We start from the raw sequence: 17,347 nt of genomic DNA on the forward strand, positions 1-17,347 counted from the left end.
AATACAATCCTCCTAGATACTCACATGCAAACAAAGCTTCTCACAAGCCTTCTCCTCCGCTCTCTAAGCTCCTATTTCCTTACGCAGTTTCTCCTGGGTGATCCTCCTATTACCAAGTGGAAGACTGATCACTCACACTGATCCTACACCCTGTTAGAACTGCGTAATCCTCGAGGAACCTTTCCCTTGACTGCATGGATGAGTTTCCTTTATAGGAAAACACATGCAACTCATAGTGACATGTCCTTGACATTTAGCTCAACTGGTTCTTTCTCTGAATAGATATGCATGAGTTTCTGATGAGAGAATCTTCATTTATCTGCAGTACACTAGTTGAGTGCATGCATGCATCAACTGATTGATACTCACAATGAGTTCCTTAAACAGTTTGGAACTAATTTAACTAGACTTAACTTAGTAAATTGAGCTAACTAATTACAAGTCAAATATAACTCAATCTTATCTCCTTAATTAAGGGATAATATTCTTAACTTAAGGGATAATTGCTGCATGACTTTATAAAGACTTCTAACTTTAATTTCTCCAACTAATTAATCCATAATTAATTAATTAATTATTTCCAAGCAGCTAGTGAGACTAAATTTGATTTTAATTCACAATTTTAATTCAAGGACAAATTAAAATTGGAATATTCTGGATTCTATTTTTATCATTTCTTGTTGCTATTTTCAACACTCGCTCTCAACAAGAAAGGAACTCAAATCAATCCCAATCCTGAACCTTTGGAATGTTCTGCATGCGACACTTCTCTCTAGTGTTGTTGCTCCAGCAACTACAAAAACAAAAAAAACATCCAAACTGAATCAATATGATGCATCTGTCATCAAAGTCTCTGACTACTATTGGCTCTGTCAACTGAAAACTTTGTGCTTCTGTTGACTCAGCCTTTCTGCACTGTTGTCTATCCTTCTCTGCACTCTTCAGCATCTGTCTACTCTAGCCTCTATCACTTTGATCTCTGACTGCATCAATCCCACTAATTCTTCCCGCTACTATGTACTTTGGGCTCGTGTAGCAAGGTACGATCCATGAGATAAAACCCCTCAATGGACCCTACCCAATTTGAACCTTCTTGAGACTATCATTTCACATCGCCCCACCTCACACCTGGAGGTATGGCTGCATGTGATCCCTCTGCTGATTATAATTGTGGCTCCTCCACAATTGTCTGAAACTTCTTCTAAGACTGCGTTTTGAGAGGTAATTTACTCTCCCTCTCAACCACCAAGTCTCTAACATTTGCCTTGCTCCTCAAGGATTTGCATGCATCTTGAACCTCAAAATAATATAGGCTCTTGACTCATGAACCGATCTGCTTCACCTGTCTCATGGTGATGTGTCTAAGGAAAACCTTTCCCTTACTGAATACAACACCGTAGCCTTTGTCCTCCAACATCACGACTAATACCAAGTTCTTCTTCAGTCCAAGAACATACTTCACATCTGTCAAGGTGATATGATCTCCATTCTCCCTCTAAAAAGCAATCGTGCTCACTCCTAAAATATTATTCCTTTCATCGTCACCCATATCTATGTGCATCTTGAGATCTTTCTCCTCTAAGGCACTGAATAAACTTTTATCGCCGGTCATGTGGACTGATGCTCCACTATCAAGATAACAACCACAACCCATCATTGATGACACCATGCATGTGATGATGATAAAGTCCATTTCAAACTGAGAGGCTAATGCCTCACCTCCCGATCCATTTGAGGATCCCTTCTTCGACTTCTTCAATGGGCAATTAGTCACATAATGTCCCATCTCGTGACAATTAAAGCATCTCACTCTAGACTTGTCATCCTTCTTCCCTCCATGATAAGAATTTGATTTGGAATGGGAATTCTTCCCCTTCCCTTTCCTTGCCTCACTTACTAAGGCTAGATTTTCTTCATCATCATCCTTGGATGAAGAACCATGTCGTGTGCTCCTCCTGATCTCCTCCTACATGAGATTTGACCACAGTCATTCCCAATCCGACAGTTTCTCACTTCCATTCATAGAGTCATGGTAGATATTCCAGCTCTTTGTAAGGCCAAGGAGAGTGAGGCTCACCATATCATCATCAACAGTAGTTATTCCCACACTTCCAAGCTCATCTCTGCAAGTGGTGAGCTTGTTCAGATATGTGGAAATAGTATCGCCATTCTCCATCTTGATTCTTTGAAGCTTATCCTTAAGCACAAATTTCCTCTGGTCGCTACTGTTCTGGTAGAGGTCCTTCAATGTATTCCACACTGAATATGGAGTATCCTTCACATGGAGACTCAAGACAATATGGTCTTGAACTCCCTCAAGGATGATCTGTCTCGCCCTCACCACACACTTCTTCCACTCATCCAACTCTTGTGCATTAGTTGAGCATGGCTTTGGGATTTATTGATCAATGAAATCCTTCAAGTCGTTGTCTTCTAATACAGCCTCCATGCGATCTTTATATGCTATGTAATTCAAGCTACCCTCAAAGGCATACTCGAGTCTCAAGCCATAGAACGCCATTGACCAACCTTGAAGTATGATAAGAATTCGATTTGCACCTGCAAGCCTGAATGTCAAAATTCGAATTCTCTTCTCTGTATATTGTTCACAGCTCCGATACCATGTATAATTTCCTGCAAATTCTCTACAAATATACCTCTGAGATCTATGTAGAAATTTTGACTTTAGATTAACTCGATAATGAAATATACCAAAGAAAAATACTATAATCTACTTCTACTATAAAACCTGTGGAAGCTTAAAGATTGATCTGAATCAAAGCTGAACACATATAACAATAAGAAGAAGAATCAATGCACATGAAACACAAAAAATAGTCAGGGGAAAGCCTCAGCTAAAAAACCTACTATCTATATTATCATACAAGGTGGAAATACATCAGAATTATACAAATCCTTAGCTCTCACAGCTAGCCAGCTCTCAGTACAATCCTCCTGGATGCTCATAGGCAAACAAAGATTATCACAAGCCTTCTCCTCTGCCCTCCAAGCTCCTATTTCCTTGAGCAGTATCTCCTAGGTGATCCTCCTATTACCAAGTGGAAGGCTGATCACTCACACTAATCCTACACCTTGTTAGAACTGTGTAATCCTGAAGGAACTTTTCCCTTGACTGCATGGATGAGTTTCCATTATAGGAAAGCACATGAAACTGATGGTAACCTATCCTTGACATTTATCTCAACTGGGTCTTTCTCTGAATAAACATGCATGAGTTTCTAACGAGAGAATCTTCAGTTATCTGGAGTACACTAGTTGAGTGCATGCATGCATCAACTAACTAATAACTCATAATTAGTTCCTCAAACAGTTTGGAACTAATTTAAGTAGACTTAACTCAGTAAACTGAGATGACGAATTACAACTCAAATATAACTCAATCTTATCTCCTTAATTAAGGGATAATCTCCTTAATTTAAGGGATAACTGTTGTATGACTTCTGTTGAGCCTCAAAATTACTCTTTCCCTAACAACTCTTCTCATTCCTTTTCTTTGTTTTTCCAGAAGAAAGATGAATTCTCATCACCAATAACCAGTATATACTATCTTGAGGAGGAAATTTAGTGATTTACATGTTATGCTTTTATGTTTTGATGTTTGAATAAATTTTTGTATATTAGCTACGGAACACAGGCTATTGTACAACTAATCAACTGTTCCACAACTACCTTCATGCTCTAATAGGTTCCAGGTGTCAAAAGGAGAAACTAGCCACATGGGCATCTTGGAAATCATCATGACATGGCCCCCGTCCTATTCATTTAGCCCAGGTCGATAAAGAAGATGGCATAAGACTACGGTCAATGGATAACTCAAAAAAAAGAGACCAAAGGTAACAAGACTCTATTTCGTGGTTAATTAATTCATCGCACAATGATGGGAAGCATTATCCAAAGAAACTACCTATAGCTATAGACTCCAACAGCCACCTCTACAAACAAATCCAACAACCACCATGTCTTGGATTTAAGTCTCCAGCAGTTGAGGAAGAAATTCTGCATATCTATCTTCTACGTCTTTGGCTGTAGCATGCATTTCTCCACAAATAGTTATATGTTTTTTATTATAAATACCTGTGTAAAGGACAGAAGAAGAGAGTAGTAATAGTAATAGTTTTATGGTGAAATTGAAGTTCTAGACTCTGTAATTTCTAGGCATTTTGTGTCCCTGTTTTAATATGAGAAGACCACATCTTTTTATGAACATCTGAAGGAGTTTTCTTGGAGTTTATTGAGCAAGCGCAGCCTAATTAGTTGCAGAGGGCCCCTACACTAAAGAAGGTTTCATTTTAGTTTATTTTTCTTCTTCTTGTTAACTGTAAATTTATCATTTTATTTCTAAAACAATGTTTATAATCATTTTCTTACTAACAATGTTTATAATGCAATTTCCATCATTTTCTTATTAATAATGTTTATAATTTAGAAGCAGTTTCCATTAGCTTGATCTCTTTTTAGTTTTTATCAGTAGTTTAGAAGACAGAACTCAATGGTGTAATCTTGGTTCTTCAATTAAAAGCTAACCTTGTTTCAGGATGAGAGTAGGATTGAAGAATGATAGGGATACACTATTGGATAGTTTACTTCATTCACTATTTTGCTAGTTTAGATTCTCAATTAAATTGATCAGTGTCATTTATTGTCTTTGCCATTTCATTTTTAGTTTACTGACTCATGGTGTTAATGAATGTTTATGGAAAACCCTTCAAGTTGATAATTAATCCTTAACTAAGTGGTTGAACATTTCATTTATGCAATGGGTTATTTTTGTATCTTTGTATTTTCTTTCTCTTAGATTAATGAAGTACAAGATTACTCAAATGTCATCCCAAGGAGAATTTCTCCCAAAATTGAGTGGAAGAGTAACCAAGTATTTCATTTATTTTTATTTCTGTAATTAGTTAGACATCAATTGCAAATTTCACTTTCAGTTTCAATTCATGATTTGGAATAATCGTAAAATAGGAATAGAAACTATACTTTCATTTCTTGCTTAGCTTTGTTTCCATATCTTTCTTAGCTTTGTTTTCATTTCTTTCTTAGCTCTGTTTTCGTTTTTTAGATTTTGAGCAATCTTTATGAAAGGTTTAGTTCTGATAATTTACATTGTAAATCATTACGAATTAAAAAACCAAAAACCCCCCAAAACAACATAAAACATAAAAACAACGAAGTAAGAAGGGTTAGATAGCACAAACAGTGCACTACACTTCATTACTTTACGATACCCAGATTGATAATTTATGTAGAGCAATTTAGGACACTAAATTGACCAAACATTTTGGTGCCATTGCTGGGGAAGTGTAATTAGGTATCCTTATCTCTTACATTAAACAAAAATGATATGCATAGAGAAAGAGACTCTAGGGGTAGATTTATAGCTAGGGGCAGTAGCTCAATTCCTATAACACCACCTACTCCACCAAGAACAACGAAAGATACACCTCCATCCCAAACTCATACTCCTAGACATAGAACACCTAAAATTCCAAAGGCAGAAATTCAGTCAAAAGAATATCCTACTTCATCTACAAAGTCAGTCCTAGAGGAGAAAAATCTTGAATCTCAAACAACAAGAATAACCTTATTCACCTCCACGGGTGAGCACATTTTAGTTGAAGAATTAGGAATACCTAGTGAGGAAGAAGAAGTAGAACCTCTCTCCCATATCCCATTAATATGAGAACCAAAGGAGGAGAAAGTAACCTTGCAGGTTGAACCTTATACTGACTGTATGGAAACTATAATGGCAGAAGAAGGAGAAGATGGGAAATTCAGTCTCTTTGGAGGGCATAGAGGAAGAGGTAGAGGAAACAATGGAGGAGGTAGAGGAAATAATGGAGGAGGCAGAGGAAATAGGGAAATAGATAATTCTTTTGGATTCCCCATAGTAGATGAGGAAACAAATGCTACAATGAAAAATATATCACCCTATGTCCTCGCAAACTTCCATGGGTTAAAAAGTGAGGATCCTAAAACATTCTTATTTGAGTTTGAAGTCTTGTGAAAAACTTATGACTATCTAGAAGACTCTCAAAAACTCAAATTGTTTCCTTCAACACTAAAAGGAGCTGCTTTGAAATGGTTCATGGGGTTAGTCACTCAGTCCATTAGAACATGGAATGACATGAAAAAAAGTTTTTGGATAGGTACTTGGATTATTGCATGCCTACCAATCACAAAGATGAAGTGTTCAAAATGATGCAAAGAGAGGATGAAAACTTGGAGGATTTGATTGAGAGAATCAATTATAATTTGAAAAGAGAAAAAATGGACAATTTAGATGAAGATAACTTGAAAGCTCTTCTATTAAAAGCCATTAGAGATGAGTGGATAGATATCCTTAACATGATGGGGAAGGGAGATATCTCTCAACTTCCATTAAATGATATAGGAGAATTATGTGTTCATCTCTCAAGAGGAAAATCTAAAACTGGGAAAGGTCCAAGAGATCCTTCTCTTGTTAGAGTAAACAAATCTGCAACTGGATCTGTAAGTAGGGCAGAAATTGGTAATATGCTTGATGAATTTAAAACTAACATTCTAGGGAGTCTTAGTGAGCAAATAGACACCCTTAAATTACAAAAAAAGTAGAAAACCAAGGCTGATGCTTTAGCGATTTTTTGTCCAAAATGCAGAAGAAAACATGCTCTAAGAGAATTCCCTTTAGATGCAAAAGTTGTAGAAACTTGTATGATTTTCTCAGAAAGCCATGAGAGCAAGGGTTGTCCTTCAATTCTAGGTCTTAAGGCTGTCTTTCAAGAGGAAGCAGCCCCAAATTCTACAGAACCTCTTTGTTTTGTTGCTAGAAGACCTTGGCAGGGGCCACAAAATCAGAGATTTAACAATCAAATGTATCTTCAACCCCAAGATTGAGATTCTTGGCAGCAACCTTGGCCTCAACCTCAATCCCAATCTCAACTATGGGCACAAGGAGTACAAAATCCTTATGGGACATTTCCTCAATATTATCAATATCCTCCATCATATCTGAATTATCCTCCCCCACACATTCAACAACAAAATCAGCAGCCACAACTTCAAAATCAGAACCCTCATCTTTCATTATCATTTCCACAACAATCTCCACAACAAAACCAAAATCCTCAACTCTTACTGCCATTTCAGCAGAAACCAAATCATATACCTGCCCAATCATTACCAAACCCCAACAAAAAAAACCCTTAGAATGCTTACATGGTATAAGGACAAAAATTTCCAACTTATATGATTACTCCTCTAGATCTTAATGATGTTCAATTGAGATCTAGTAGGATATTAGAAAAGGAAAGACCTTCTGTAGTTATTCAGGAACAAGACAGTTCTGAGGAAGATTCTCTAAATGTCAATAAAAGTTTTGAGGGAACATCTCTCCAAAACCAAAACATTGAAAAAGAAAAACAAAACGAATTAGTGAACACAACTCCTATCATTGAGCAACTAGCATCTACTTCTACACCTCCTTTTCCTGAAAGATTACAAATTGATAGAGGAATAGAAAAGTAGATTATGTTGCCCAATTATGATTTTCTAGATGAATTGAATGATGTCTGTATCAAAATATCTTTGCTACAAGCCATTAAAGAAATTCCAATTCTAGCCAAAACAATAAAGGAGATGAGCATAAAGAAACCAGGAATAAAACAAAGGAAACAAAAAGAATTCACCTGGTAGGAAAAATAGCAGACATAATGATGGGAAAAATTGCCATACAAAAATATGTGGATCCAGGAAGTCCAATTGTGAAAACACATATCAATGGAGTTGAAATTCCAAATACATTGATTGACTTAGGGGCAGCAATAAACATCATGAGCAAACAAACTATGGAGCAGCTCAAACTTCCTAATCTTCTCTACACACCTACCTCACTACAACTAGTAGATAGATCAGTAGTCAAAGTAGATGGAGTGTTAGAAGATATTTCAGCATCCTTAGATTCTTGGGAATACCCTGTTGATTTCATGATCTTAACTCCCAAGAACAATCTAGGAGGACATCCACTCATATTAGGAAGACCTTGGTTGGCCATAGCTAATGCTTTTATTAGCTGTAGATCCGGTGACATGTATATTTCTGATGGAAATACAACAAAAAAAATTACTCTATATCCTCCAGCAAAATCAATCACAGAGATAGATGACAAAGAATGGATTGATGATGACGATGATATTCAGTCTCTCTTTACTATTTCAGATATTAGTGAAGATAGTCAAGTTTTGAATACATTAGAAAATTTTGAATCTTCTTCAGAATATGACCATGAGCAATTTCAAGAAAAATATAATGTTGAATATTTGTCATCTAGGCAGATGTCTCTCTATTCTATGGAAGAGTTTGGTAGCTCTATAATTGAAAATTTTCCAGGTAGGACATTGAACATAAACAAAAATTTGGAGAAACTACAACAAGAAGAGTTAATCAAAACATTAGAAAAACATTCTGCTGCATTTTCATGGGAATACACCGACATGAAAGGCATTAATCCTAAGACTTGTATCCATCACATCTACATTGAGGAAAATTGTAGACCTATCAGGCAACCTCAGAGAAGGATGAATCCAAATATTATGGAGATTGTGAAAGAAGAGCTCCAAAAATTACTGAATGTAAACTTCATTTACCCAATTTCAGATAGCCAATGGGTTTCTCCTTTGGTAATTGTGCCTAAAAAGAATGGTAAATGGAGGTTGTGCATTGATTATCGAGAACTGAATAAATCAACCCTTAAAGATCATTTCCCTTTGCCTTTTATAGATCAAGTGTTAGATACATTAGTAGGTAAGAATTATTTCTCATTCTTGGATGGTTTTAGTGGTTATAATCAAATTCACGTAGCACCTGAAGATCAAGATAAAACCACATTTACTTGTCCATGGGGAACTTATGCCTACAGAGTACTTCCTTTTGGGTTATGTAATGCACCTGCAACATTCCAAAGAGTAGTACTAGGGATTTTTTCTGATATAATACATGATTGTGTAGAGGTATATATGGATGATTTTACAGTCTATGGGAATACATTTGAAGAAGCTTTGGAAAATTTGGAAAAATTTCTTAAAATATGTAAAGAAACAAGCCTTTCAATAAGCCATGAAAAATGTTTTATGAATTTTACAGAAGGTATTTTTTTAGGACATCACATTTCAGGAGATGGGATTAAAGTTGACAAATTTAAAGTTGAAATCATATCTAAATTATCAATTCCAAATTGCCAAAACGATGTTAAAAGTTTTCTAGGATTTACAGGATACTATAGAAGGTTTATAGAAAATTTCACTAAAATAGCATCCCCACTCTTCAAATTGCTTACCAAAGATTGTGAATTCAATTGGAATTATGATTGCCAATTAGCATTTGAAACCTTAAAAACAAAAATTTCTGAAGCACCCATTTTAAGAGGTCCAAATTGGAAACTCCCTTTCCATATTTCAACAGATGCTTCAGATACATCTCTGGGAGCTGTATTGGGACAAAAAGATTTGATTCCTTATGCTATTTACTATACAAGTAAGAATTTGACTCCCACTAAGTTAAATTATACTGTGACTGAAAATGAATTTTTAGTTGTTGTTCATGCAATTAACAAGTTCAGACACTATATAACAGGCTATGAAACCTTTGTTCATACAGATCACTTTGCAATTAGATATTTAATGAATAAACCTATTACTAATGGGAGAGTTACAAGATGGCTTTTAATTTTGCAAGAATTCAACATTATTGTGCTAGATAGACCTGGAAAACGAACACAGTTGCTGATTTCTTGTCCAGGATTTAGAATATCAAAGAAGATTCTCCGTTTGAAGATAAGTTTCTTGATGAATATTTTTTTGCAGTAACTACTCAAACTCCTTGGTTTTCAGGTGTTGCTAACTTTTTGGTGATAGGAAAGTTACCTTCACATTTGTTTACTAGAGAGAAAAGAAAAATTATTGAGTAAATTGCAAGATATTCATGGATCACTAAGGAATTGTATAAAATAGGCCTAGATCTTATGATTAGAAGGTGTGTTAGGAAATATGAAATGCCCGAGATTCTTAAGGCATGTCATGATGAGCTGTGTGGCGGACACTTTGCTGACAAGAGGAAAGCCTATAAAATCCTTTCTTTAGGATATTATTGGCCATCAATCTTCAAAGCTGATAAAGAATATGTCAAGAGATGTGACAGCTGCCAAAGGGTAAGGAAACCTGCTCCCTCAAATGAAATGCCATTATAAATTCAGGTACTCATCAAGCCTTTTGAAAAGTGGGCCTTAGATTTTATTGGGCCAAATAGTCCTCCATCTAAGCAGAAGAAGTATATATTAGTATGCTCTGATTATGTCACTAAATGGGTAGAAGCCAAAGCATTACCTTTTGCTAATGAAAAATCTGTAGTTAATTTTCTTTTTGAGGACATCTTCAGTCGTTTTGGTGTTCAGAGATTATGACACATTAGGGATCTCAATTTACGTCTAACATGGTGGAAGGGCTTGTGGAAGAATACAAGATAAAACATAGGAAATATACTCCCTATCATCCATAAGCAAATGGTTAAGTTGAATCTACAAATAAAGTGATTGAAAAAATTCTCACCAAGACTGTGCATCTACATAGAAGAGATTGGGCAGAAAGGCTTCTTGAAGCCTTATGGGCCTACAGAACTACATGGAGTAACACAATGGGACATACACCCTATGAACTTGTTTATGGGAAACAAGTGTGTTCCCTATAGAGTTCGAAATCAGAACTTTCAAGATGGTAGTCCAACTGGGACTAGATTTATCAGAGGCACAAAAGCATATGCTGGAGCAATTAAATGAACTTGATAAAATCAGGCAAGAGGCAGTTCAAAGGACTATTATAGTTCAACAATAGAGGGCTAAATGGAATGACAAATATATCAAGGACAAGAGGTTTCAAGTGGGAGATTGGGTGCTATTTTTTGATTCAAAGTTTAAAGATTTTCAAGGGAAGTTTCAAACTCATTGGCTTGGGCCATATGAGATTGAAAAAGTCTTTAGTAATGGAGTAGTGAGGATAAGAACAATAGATGAATGTAAAACTCCTCTTCTTGTGAATGGTCATAGATTAAAGATATATCAAAAACCAATTTCAAAAGAGTTCATTAAGATTTTCCAAGACAATTCTGAAATGAAGCTAGTGAAGAAGAATTCTTCTTCTCCACTAACTTAGTCTTTCTTTTTCCTAAAAATACAAAAAAAAACAAAAAAAATTGTCTAAGGTTGAGAACCAATCATTGATTGACATACTTATACAGGAAATACAGGGTTAAAATCAGAGATTTCTCACACCCTATATTTTCCATCTACTTTCTATAACAAGTAGTGACAAAAAGCTACAATCACTCTGCAATTTAGATTCTACAAATTCATCATTTCATCTCACCTCACTCCATTTTATTTTTGCAGTTTCACTTCATCCCATTTTCATATTTCATCAATAAATTTTTCAATTTTTCCTTTCACAGTTTTCATTCCATCTTCATTTCATTTATCATATTGTCTTACATCTCATTTCATTTCGCTTGCATAGCCACTTCCATTTCATTCATGATCCATAATCCATATTCCACTTTTTGTTTCACGTTCTGCAGCTGATTCTGTTTTGCAACTAATCTGATTCTGCAGCTACAATTTGTTTATCAGTTCAGGCACAAGTGTACAACTCATAATAAAATCATGTATGTAGGGAATTGAAGAAAAATCAATTTTTTAAGACCAACCATGCTCAAGGTACCTATGGATCAACATCAAAAATTTGTAAGCGAAAGGTAAAGGTTCCAAAGGTAAATGCAAAAATTTATTTCAAAAGGAAATTTGAAAACATAAGTTTGCATAGTATGTATAATCACATGTCTCCTTAATCAACAATCATTTGATTTGACCACCACTATATGTTCACCATATCTTCCATCTTTAATGACAAATGGTCTAATGATTCTTTCATAACAAATATCCGCCTCAAATGCCATAACCTATACTCAAATGGTCCTCCACAACTCCACCTGTTAACGGTCAAGATGACAATGTGACCTACCTATCTACGACTCTCTAAACCCTTATTGTCTATTTATTACATGCAAACTCTTAAGCTTATCTCTCATATTCACGCAATGTTTTCATAGACACAGTCTTTCCATTTTCTATATACACAATCATTCCATTTTTCATATACACACAATCTTTCCATTTTCATATATACGCAGTCATTCCATTTCCATACACACAGTCATTCGATTTCTTAAATAGCACTCGTTTTATAGATAATGAGAGTAATTTTGAAGGTTAACTGAAAACAAAGGATATGGGGCTTATTGTCAGGACAGTGCCTGTAGAGGTAAAGTATATGGAGGGGTATCCATAGCTTAAAGGGATGCTACAAAAGGCTGGATGGTTAAATTTTATTGAGAAATTTGATGGCTACCACAAGGAAATTACCAAGTCTTTTGCAAGGTCATTTGATGGCACAAAAGTGGAGATAGGAGATATAAAATTTGCAGTCATAGAATCCTTCATAGTAGAAGAAACAGAGCTGCCGAGTCAAGGAGAAAGATGGTTTAAAAAGACGAATTTCATGGTGAATCTTGGAAAGTGATCCTTAGAAACCCAGGTATGGATGTTACAGTATTTAGAAAGGGAATTCCTATTTCAACACTCAAAAACAAATGGGCTAATACGCTATTAATATTGCAAAAATTCATTACATGTGAAGGAAGATTTGGGTTTACTTATGTTTACCATATACGCTTATTAATGTTTTTTTTAGAAAATGCAACCATCAACCTTCCCTTCTTCCTTCTAAACAGTATAAGAAGGATGGCTACAAATGTCCAAAAGAAACAACTATGTATCTTCATGGATTAGTGAAAATACTAGTTGAATTCCATTTGAACAGTGTAGGGGATACATGGGAAGATTTATTGGTAAGAAATTTTTTCCATGATGCTCCAGAGTCACCTAGGAAAGTCATGTTAAGACAAGTAGGAGGAGAAAGATCAACATTAAAATTCAAACCTCCTCACAAAAGAATGATGTAGAGACAACCTCTAAACCAGAGGTTAGAAAGCATAATAAATAGAAAGGAAAAATGAAAGAGAGAGCTGAGAAATCAATGAAGACATTCCTGAACCTTCGTCACCATAGGAAGATGAATAGTTACTCTCTGAAAGACTAACAAAGATTAAGGAGAAAATCAAGAAAAATAAGGAGATAGGGAAGAGCAAGAAGGACATAAGAGAAGAAACCATAAGCTTCCAAAACCTTAGAAGGAGCTCTAGACTCTGAGGTAAGGTGAGGAATGTAAAATCAAAAGAAGCCCAGCTCATAAACTTAGAGGAAGAAACCCCAGTTCAATCTCCTGACAATATTCCACCTGAACATGGTCCACAAAACTCTCCTCTCCATAATTTGAAGGCAGCCCAAGCAGAGCTTCTCTTGGCATAGATTCAGTACAACAACAAATCTATGAGTACATAGAGTCATTAGAGAGAAAGGATACCTCAATGGATCCATGATCCTCAACCAATCCAGAGCAGCCTGTCAATCCACAAGAACCTATAACTAGCTCTCTCAAACAAGAAATCTTTGAGTTAGAGATTTTGAATAGGCACATTCAAAAAGAAAATGAAACCTTTTGGGAATAGAACATGATGGATAGAGCCATTCATGAAAACACAATGCTGCACCTAGGATTATGTTACAAGAAAAATAGGAAGTTGAGGAGAACACGTATCAACCTCAAATACAAACTTTTTATGAAGAAGCCCAGGATGGCAGTCAGTGCAAGGAGAAGTAAGAAAAGGAAGTTGGATGTGCTGGCAGAAGTCTTAGAATAAATGCAATAGGAGAAAGAAGTTCACATTTTTGAAAATTGCATGGGAACATGCAATGATTTTGCAGTGGGGGTGTGTTGAGCTTCAAAATTACTCTTTCCCTACCAACTCTTCTGATTCCCTTTTATTGTTTTTCCATAAGAGAGATGCATTCTCATCACCAATAACTGAAATATATTGTCTTGAGGATGACATTTAGTGATTTACATGTTATTCTTTTATGTTTTGCTATTTGAATATATTTTTGTATATTAGCTACGGAACACAACCTATTCTATAGCTAATCGGCTGTTCCATAGCTACCTTCATGCTCTAACAAGTTCCAGGTGTCAGAAGGAGAAACTAGCCACATGAGCAACTTGGAAATCATCATCACATGGACCCTATCCTATTCGTTCAGCCCAGGTCGACAATGAAGATGGCATAAGACTATGGTTAATGGATAAGTCAAACACAAAGAGAGCGAACGTAACAAGCCTCTATTTCATGGTTAATAAATGTGTTTCACAGTGATGGGAAGCATTATTCGGAGCAACTACCTGTACCTACGGACTCCAATAGCCCCCTGTACAAATGAATACAACAGCCACCACGTGTTGGATTTATGTCTCCAGCAGTCGAGGAATAAATTCCGCATATTTGTCTTCTACGTGTTTGGCTGTAGCATGCTTTTCTTCACAAATAGTTATATGATTTTTCTTATAAATACCTGTGTAAAGGACCGAAGAAGAGAGTAGTAATAGTAATAGTTTTATGGTGAAATAGAAGTTCTAGACTCTATAATTTCTAGGCATTTTGTGTCCCTGTTTTAATATGAGAAGACCGCATATTTTTATGAACATCTAAAGGAGTTTTCTTGGAGTTGATTGAGCAAGCGTAGCCTAATCAGTTGCAGAGGGCCCCTGCACTGAAGAAGGTTTCATTTAATTTTATTTTTCTTCTTCTTGTTAACTGTAAATTCATCATTTTCTTTCTAAAATAGTGTTTATAATCATTTTCTTACTAACAATGTTTATAATGAAATTTCCATCATTTTCTTATTAACAGTGTTTATAATTTAAAAGCAGTTTCCATTAGCTTGATATCTTTTTAGTTTTTATCAGTAGTTTAGAAGATAGAACTCAATGGTGTAATCTTGTTTCTTCAATTAGAAACTAACCTTGTTTCAGGATGAGAGTAGGATTGAAGAATGGTAAGGATACACTGTTGGATAGTTTACTTCATTCACTGTTTTGCTAGTTTAAATTCTCAATTAAATTGATCAGTGTCATTTACTATCTTTGCCATTTCATTTTTAGTTATTGACTCATGGTGTTAATGAATGTTTATGGAAAACCCTTCAAGTTGATAATTCATCCTTAGCTAAGTGGTTGAACATTTCATCTATGCAATAAGTTATTTCTGTATCTTTGTATTTGCTTTCTCTTAGATTAATGACGTATGGAATTACTCAAATGTCATCCCAAGGAGACTTTCTCCCAAAATTGAGAGGCAAAGTAACCACGTATTTCATTTAGTTTTATTTATGTAATTACTTAGACCTCAATTGCAAATTTCACTTTCAGTTTTAATTCATGATTTGGAAATAATGGTAAAATAGGAATGGAAAATCTGCTTTCATTTCTTGCTTAGCTTTGTTTCCATATCTTTCTTAGCTATGTTTTCATTTATTTCTTAGCTCTGTTTCCATTTTTTAGATTTTGAGCAGTCTTTACGAAATTTAGATTCAGTTATGGTAATTTACATTGTAAATCATTAGGAATTAAAAGACAAAAAAGCCCCCAAAACAACATAAAACATAAAAAAAATGAAGTAAGAAGGTTTAGCTAGCACAAACAGTGAACTACACTTCATCAGTTTACGATACCCAGATGGATCATTTATGTAGAGCAATTTAGGACACTAAATTGACCAAACAACTTCAGAAAGACTTCTAACTTGAATTTCTTCAACTAGTTAATCCATAATGAATTAATTAATTATTTCCAAGCAGATAGTGAGACTAAATCCGATTTTAATTCACAATTTTAATTCGGGGAAAAATTATAATTGGAATATTCTGGATTTTATTTTTATCATTTACTATTGCTATTTTCAACACAAAGGTGTAGAAAAACAACTGAGACTGCTGCATCAGCAGAAACACATTAACCCTCTTCTTCAAACACCCAGATTATACAGAGACAGAAGAGTGTGGAGGTGTCTTCCTTTGTCAGGCTAGATGACAGGGAAGCATATATCAAGGAAAGATTCAAGGAGATTAAAATGAGGAATGAAAAGCTCAAGGGAGACACTTATGCCAAGTACATGCAGATGACACCACCAAACCAGAGCAGATTGATGTCAGCCTTTGACATCAAAGAAGGGAAAATGCAGGTGTCTTTCCTACAACCTATTGTACAATAGCCTAAAACCACAACAGACTACAAGAAAACCAACTTTGAGGTCTTAGCTATGGATATGCATCCCATAGATCAAATATAATTTCAGAAGTAGGCTGGAGAGATGATATAATCCACCCTCACAACAAAAGAAATGGCAGAATTCAAGCTCAGGGACTCATTAGACGATGTGACAGCCTAGTACAAACTGGAGAAAGCATCTTCTAGCGCCAAAGACACAAGGATCAAATCCTTGAAAGACCTAATCATTGAGTTAGGCCATGACCCAAAGGAAATCAAGGCCTCCAAACAATTAATTAAGAAGAAAAATGAAGAGATTGCAACCCTTAAGAAGCAGCTCAAGCTACCTCAGTAACAACACCCTCAAACAATAGAAGTCCTAGAAAGCCAAACAAACCATGAAGAGATGATGGACTTGGTGCTGAAACTCAATGACCAGTTGAAGGAAATGGAAAAGGAACTAGATAGTTTGATCTAGCTCAAACAAGCTACTCTAGACTGTGCTCCTCCAACTATCATTCCTACAGCGACCACAGTTGTGCCCTCCACATTGGCAGAAGCATTAGATCCCACTAGTCTAATGGCCACTGCATTGCCAACAGCAACAACAACTACATTAGCAATGACATCAACAACAACAGGTACCATAGGTGATGAAGCAAATAGGTTGGTCAAGGCAATGGAAGAAATTTCCATACAGCCCAATGAAATGAACAAGTTAAAAGAGAAACTTACCAGCTTGGAGAAAAATTTTAGGTTAGCCCAGATCATGCATAAGGAGGAACAACAGAAGGCTATTAGAATGAATGACAGACTGGAAATCTTAGAGAAAGAGTTAACACTGAGTGTGTTATAGACATATTTTGGCACTGCAACCCCAAACTCATATGTCCATAAACTAAGGGCTCCTTATGTCCCTAAAAGTTTTGTTTCACACCCTAAAGGATCATGGTCAACTGATTACATCATTTCCCAGAAGTTCCACTTGAAAAACTACTCGGAACTGGCCAAAACTAGACCATATAGACTACTCCATGGGCAAGGTGCAATGCATACTGACTGCCTAACTAGCCAAGTTTGATGCA

Source organism: Pinus tabuliformis, chromosome 9, assembly GCF_031772625.1.
Source record: "Pinus tabuliformis cultivar Carrire ecotype Pingquan chromosome 9, CPIR1, whole genome shotgun sequence".
NCBI classification, from domain to species: domain Eukaryota; kingdom Viridiplantae; phylum Streptophyta; class Pinopsida; order Pinales; family Pinaceae; genus Pinus; species Pinus tabuliformis.